The sequence below is a fragment of the Ostrea edulis genome, chromosome 5 (genome assembly GCF_947568905.1).
Source record: "Ostrea edulis chromosome 5, xbOstEdul1.1, whole genome shotgun sequence".
Lineage (NCBI taxonomy): Eukaryota > Metazoa > Mollusca > Bivalvia > Ostreida > Ostreidae > Ostrea > Ostrea edulis.
In genome coordinates, this window is record NC_079168.1 from 27620974 (window position 1) to 27627845 (window position 6872).

Below are 6872 nucleotides of genomic sequence, written 5' to 3' on the forward strand. Positions count from 1 at the left end.
GGTGTTTAAAACTGCATGTAGGTCTTGATCAGGACAAGGCTTTATAATTAGATTTGGTGGTTTTCCACTCCAAGAAAAAAACAACTTGGGATGTGATAGAAAGTGCAGTCAAAGCTACAACAGAAGGAGCTTACTTAATAACAATGTGCACAACATGTCAGCTATACTACATTTGACTAAAGCTATAGAATGATTTGCTATTCTGAACCCACTTGTCTACAGAAGCACCTGAAGCAACAAATAATAATGCAATCATTTTTGTGAATACTTTATGTCAAAGTTACAATTTTAGTAATGCTCTTTGTAAGTCTACCTTACAGTAAATTATGCAAGTTGTTCTCCTTACCCAGTGGAATTATAATAAACACAATATATGGACACACAGGAATACATTATAGGGCTCACGGCGGTTGTGACCGGTCGACAGGGGTTACGTACTTCTCCTAGGCACCTGATCCCACCTCTGGTGTGTTCAGGAGTCCGTGTTTGCCCAACTATCTATTTTGTATTGCTTATGGGATTTATGAGATTGATCACTGTTCGTTATCTTCACCTTTTATGAAAGAAAAAGCATGTGCATAACACTCGTTGTGGGGAACACGTACCTGATTCTGACGATGGATTACTCCGTTTACCTGATCAAGATATAGGGCTCATGATGGACGTGACTGGTTGACAGGAGATGCTTACTCCTCCTCGATACCTGCAACCACCTCTGGTATGTCCTTTGGTCCGTGTTTGTCCAACTTAAAATTTTGTATTCCTTATAGGAGTTACAATATCATGTATGAGATTGATCCCTGTTCGTTATCTTCACCTTTCGATCAATGCATTTAATCAGTTATCATTGTTCGCATTTGCTGGCATTGTCAGAAAGCAAAATTGGTATCACTAGCATTCATTAGCATTTGCGAAATGCTGACTTTAAACGTGACTGTTGAAACCCTTGTAACATCAACCATCTATATCCTGTCTCGATTTAAAAACTGATCATACGCAAAACAAGCTCTTGCGTATCAAATCAGTGAGAGATATTAACACCATATTCTGGTGAAAATGGAATATTGCTACATAAATATGAGAAGTTGACGATAGAGAAGCTGAAATCATCTCGTTTATCATAAAGTTGAGTTGTTAGTTTGCCGTTAATCTTTATTTTCAATAAAATATCTAAGTACGAAGTAGATATGGAGGATTCTGTGGTGTCTTTTATTTCGAGTATACAAGGATATATTGAATCCACATTTGAACTAAAATGCTTTTTGTTAATAGAAAAAACGTCGATGTATCTCAATGTTGAAGGTCATGCACAGCAAGAGATTTTTTTTTCCTGAGTCAAAGCTTTTGAATAAACGTAGCTTCATAAGAATATAAAAACAGGTCAGCTAACAAAGGAGCACAATTCGTGTCCGTGGGAATTCCAACACACTGTTTTATGACCTGATCACCAAAGACTACGGAGATATTGTTATTGAGGAACTACAGCATATTTTAGTCCAACTTCTGAATACTTGTGATGTGTGTCCGTGAGTGCCAATCAAGGCCAAGTCTCACAAGGGTAGAAGACATAGTATTGCACGACACGTTTCCATATTTTTGTTGAAACTAGATAGATATCAGTTAAGACGAATAGAATGTATTAATTGTAAGTGAATTTTTTACCTTACCGTTTTGCACACCCGTTTATCACTTTTCATATTTCCTTAGAGACGGCAACTGGCATAAATAGTATTATCGGATTTAGGGTTCTGCTATAAGATACAGAATATTTGTACGTTTTGTTAAATACAATTGCCACACTCTTACATGGATTGTAATGAAGTCTACAAGTAAATGCATACTTTCCTTCATGGTTTAGTAAACATTTTAAGGATCTTGGTGAATTGCTTATTAAAGCAGTGTCATCTACTAAATAAAATGACAGGAATATTTGTGTCACCCACTATAAGATAATTTGTTAGTTTTGCATATTTCATGTAATCATACCATTATAAAAAATAATTTACCATAGTCTTGTGTCAATATCAAAGTTATACAATTTAGGTAAAAGACTATGCCAAATTCTATGAATGGCTTTTACATTATTTAAAATGCAGAAAGCACTGGTGACAGACAGACAGACCAAAAACTATATGTCCCTGAATCTCCGATTTGCAGTGACGTAAAAATAAAAATAATAGTTTTCTCTTCCAGACTATGTAAGTAGTAGTGGTGTGACATAAACATCAATCAATGTACAAAATCTAAACAATCTTTCATGTGAAGGGAGCCTGGGTCTGAGCGTAAAATGAAATAAGAGAAGGACATTAACGCTGTTATCTATGGGAAATAAATTAGTGGCCTGTTCTCATTCTAACATCTTATTTGGTTAACTGGAATCACTTAAATAATTAAGATTAAACCAGATGATGCACGATATCCGCGAAAAAAGATGAAAATTTAAGACCTCTTTGGTCCAACGAATCGAAAAGGGAACATGACAATGCGGAAACGCAACACGAGGAATCGGCGAAGGAACACGAAGAACGTACATTCAAGATTCGTGGTTGAAATTATATTCATGGTCATGATTTGAAAAGGAAACGATGTCCATGTACTGCATGCATTGCAAGGCATGTCCCACGATTGCAGGCATAAAATCATCAGAGGAAATTCGGTCTAATATATACATGTATCTGCAAGATATATTAGTTCTGCTCTGTAAAAAGACCAAAGCATGTCCATACATATTCCTCATGCTGCAAATTAATCGCGGGTAAACGTGAGTACAGTTATATTTGCTCTATTGAAATTTTAAGGCTGTTTGGTAGGAAAAGAATGACAATTTTAAATAACCTTGTAACATAAACAAGAATCAAAACACTCACAGACAATGAATACAAAGTATCGTTTTTCATCAAGTTCAATAAAGATGGGGAGACCCCAGTTTTAAGGATACTTTCAATGATTTAACAATAACATTGCACAACAGGCGGTGTCCATCTATACCCTATCTGTACATTTTCGTTATGAACAGGAGGAATCTGTCAGGTGGCTTCTGATGAATGGAAAAACAAAGGAAGCAGAGAGAATAGTAAGAAGGGCTGCAAAGTGGAATAACATGAAATACGAAGACATCATAGAAAACTCGTAAATCTTCAGAAGCCGAGGGGATGTTGAATGGAGAAACCCAGAAAGATGGCACGATAGAGATGGAGAAAAACGACCAGGATGGTATTGATTGATTGATTGTATCTTTGTATTGATTAATTGATTGTATCTCGCTTAACGTCTCACTCGAGAATTTTTCACTCATATTGAGACGTCACCAAGACCGGTGAAGGGCTTCAAATTTAGGCCTATGCTCGGCGCTTACGGCCTACTGTGACACGGGTCATCCGTTTTTAAGGTCCTCTCCGAAGACCCGTCGTGACATTCACACCTGATGCCGAGCGTTTGGCGATGGAACTGTCACTACCTGTTTTAACGACTTAGGTGTGTCGCGGCCGGGATTCGAACCCCGGGCCTTCCGCATGCGGGGCGAACGCTCTTTTTTTTTTCTCTCTCTCTTTTATTGATTAACATTTAAACAGATATCACAGACTAATCATCAGTTACAATCACATTTAAAACACTTTGTATCTAAAATATGAACAATAATATTCCCTCTGTTTCTTTCAATAGAGGATTTCTATGTAAAAAAAACTTTTTAAACAGGTTCATTTTCTTTTCTAAAACAGTCAATTGATAATGGTTATATGAAATGTAATGTCTCAATGTATATCTACAAAGCCTTTCAATATCAATTTTCTTTTCACTTTGCAAAAAAATCTGTCTTCTTCTATAAATACAAAATTTGCATACTGATATAAAATAATTTACAAAAAATACATTCACGTTTTTGATACCCTTATGTAATGCTGTCATGAATATTTCTTCAAAGTTTAATCTGTTAAAAACATCACGTTCACAATCTTTCAATAACGATTCAAGATGATAAATAACAAAATTGTTCTTAAATTCAGCCAACTCTTTACATCTAATAAATAAATGCATTATATCCTCGCATTCTAGCATACAAATTGGACATATTTTAGAATCAGACTTCCCTATCTTAAAAAGTTTCTCATATGTAAATACAATATTGTGAAAATTTTTGAAATCCAGTTCAGTAATATCTGGTGTTTTGTATAACACCCATACCGTTTCCCATCGCTTTTCAATGGATGATTTATCATTCATATCAAGTTTATCTCGCCAATAAATATTTGACACCGGTTCTTGAAACATTTTTTGAACTAACAAATTATAAAATATTTGTACTGTACCGGATTGGAACACTATCCTTTGATCTCTATATGAAATATCAAAATTTGGCTGAAAGCATGTTCTTTTGTACTCATTTTCATGAACATAATTTTTCCATTCTTCTGGAATAGATAATAACAAATCCTTATAATTTTTTGTAATCAGTGAGACATTTACCTCTGAATTTTGTTCTTGAAAAATCTCCACAATACATGATATTGGTAAAAATCCCGGAATTACTTCATATGAAATACATGTATCCTTGACATGTGTAATACTAGCACTAATAAAATCTTTCCAATTCAACATTTTGTTTCTTCTTTGTACTTTCGGATTAAAAAACAGACAATAATTAAAAACATCATTTTCTTTTTCTGTAACAATGATATAATCTTTTATGGCATACCATGCACAAAATAATTCATTGTAAAACTGTGGTAGACCCTCTAAATCTGTTTTCTTAAACTGTAGTAAAAATATCTCCATTCCTGCTCCTAAATTTTGAATCTTTGATAGGAAATATCTAAAAATATGTTTCCACAGAAAATATTTATTACAACAAAAGTGCTTTGCAAGAAACTTTAGTCTAAATGATAACATTTTTAGATAGATATCAGCTATTTTCAAACCACCATTGTGTTTTTCACCAATTATTGTTTTATAAGATACCAAGTGTGAGCCAAAATTCCATAAAAAATTGGTACACTCCTTTTGAATACTGTCTCTAGCCCATTGTGGAATCGATATAACTGACAATGAGTACCATAATTTAGACATGAACAAGGTATTAATTAAAGTGGCTCTACCTTGAACTGCTAAGGATCTCTGTCTCCATAAATTAAGAGTTTGCTTAATGTTTCTAACTTTGTCTCTCCAATTTAAATTTTCACACTCTACTCCATTTTTGCCAAAATAAATACCAAGAATTTTCATGACACTTGTCTCAGAAACACTCAATGATATCTTTTCCTGTTCAAAACTTCTACCAGTTCCTATACACATTATTTCAGACTTGTGAATGTTTATTTTGGCACCAGATGCTTTTTCATACATGTCAAATACTTTGAAAACTTCAAAAACAGAATTTTTGTCACACACTGTCATTGTAGTATCATCAGCATGTTGAAACATCAACCCATTCTTTTCTGACATTGGTATTGGAATACCTCTTATTACTGTATTTTGTTTCATGACATAATTCAGAGGTTCTGCTGATAAAACATATAATAATGCAGATATTGGACAACCTTGTCTAACAGAATTTTTAATAGGAAAATATTTTGTTAAATGTCCATTACACTTTACACTACTGTATATATCCGTATAAAATATCTGCGAACGCTCTAACCTCTCGGCCACCGCGGCGGTGTAAACAACCAGGAAACAAAGATGACAATGGAGACGAGAGTCTCCTGTGAAAACGACCAGACAGCGAAACCACAAAACAAGGAATTTGATGTAGCTGAGGGAATGTTGACTTGAGGGATCCAGAGACATGAAACGGTGGCGATGAAAAAATGGAATCCAATCATATCCGTGACAGGGGTTACACTTACGGTACCTGTGAAGAAAACAAAACCAATGGGCTGGGAGGAAAACAGGTCAAAGATTCCACTGTTAAACACTCCTCTATTCTTACAATTCTGAAAGATAGAAAACTATGCGCCAAGTCAATGATCCTGTAGTTTTCGCGGTGGGTTTACAAACAAGATCGTTTGTTTTTCTTACTTTTATTTCCTTTAATTCATATCGTATAAAAAGACAAGGAATTCAATCAATCAATGGTAGTTAACAGTGATCAATCTCACAAATCCTATAAAGGACACAAGTCTTATCTCATAAAGAATACACTAGAGGCCCACAAGCCTATCAGTTACCTGAGTATTAGTAAAAAGCATCACTAGCCACAAAGGCTATGAAATCTATGATAATTTTACTGTTCTGGATATCTTATTCAAAATAAGATGTGTTCTCAAAGCACAAAATAATGCCCCCCCCCCCCCCCCCTCGAAAATGTCAATACTAACTTTACCTAACACAATATACGTAAAATCAACTCTATGACTACTTTGGACCCACCCTAGAGGTAGAAACCTGAGATTGCGAAATTTACGAATTTGACACATGCGTCACTTTCTACTTCTCCGAAATATGCATTTACGTTTTATATACAGTATCTTTAAATGATAGACTTTAATCACTATGACCATTTTGGCCCCACACTGTAACCAAAACCCCTACCCCTGAAATTATGATTTTTTTAATATTGATTAAGGTCTGCCTGTTTATTCTAAATATCTACTTACTTTCAATTTAGTATCAATAGCATTGAAGATGTTTTACACATAAACAATATATGCCAAGGTTTAGCACTACCCTTGAGTCAGAACCTGTAACCCGGGTACCAGGAAATTAACAAGTGTGTGGTTGTAGATTTTTTAAATTTGGTCAATATTGATGGTAATTCCTCACTCCTAAGGCTGCGTGGTGCAGAAGTTCTGAAATTTACAATTTCATGTTTCTGTTGTCGAAAAAATGCCGTCATACCAAATTTTAAAATAATTGGGTGAGTAGTTATCATGAAC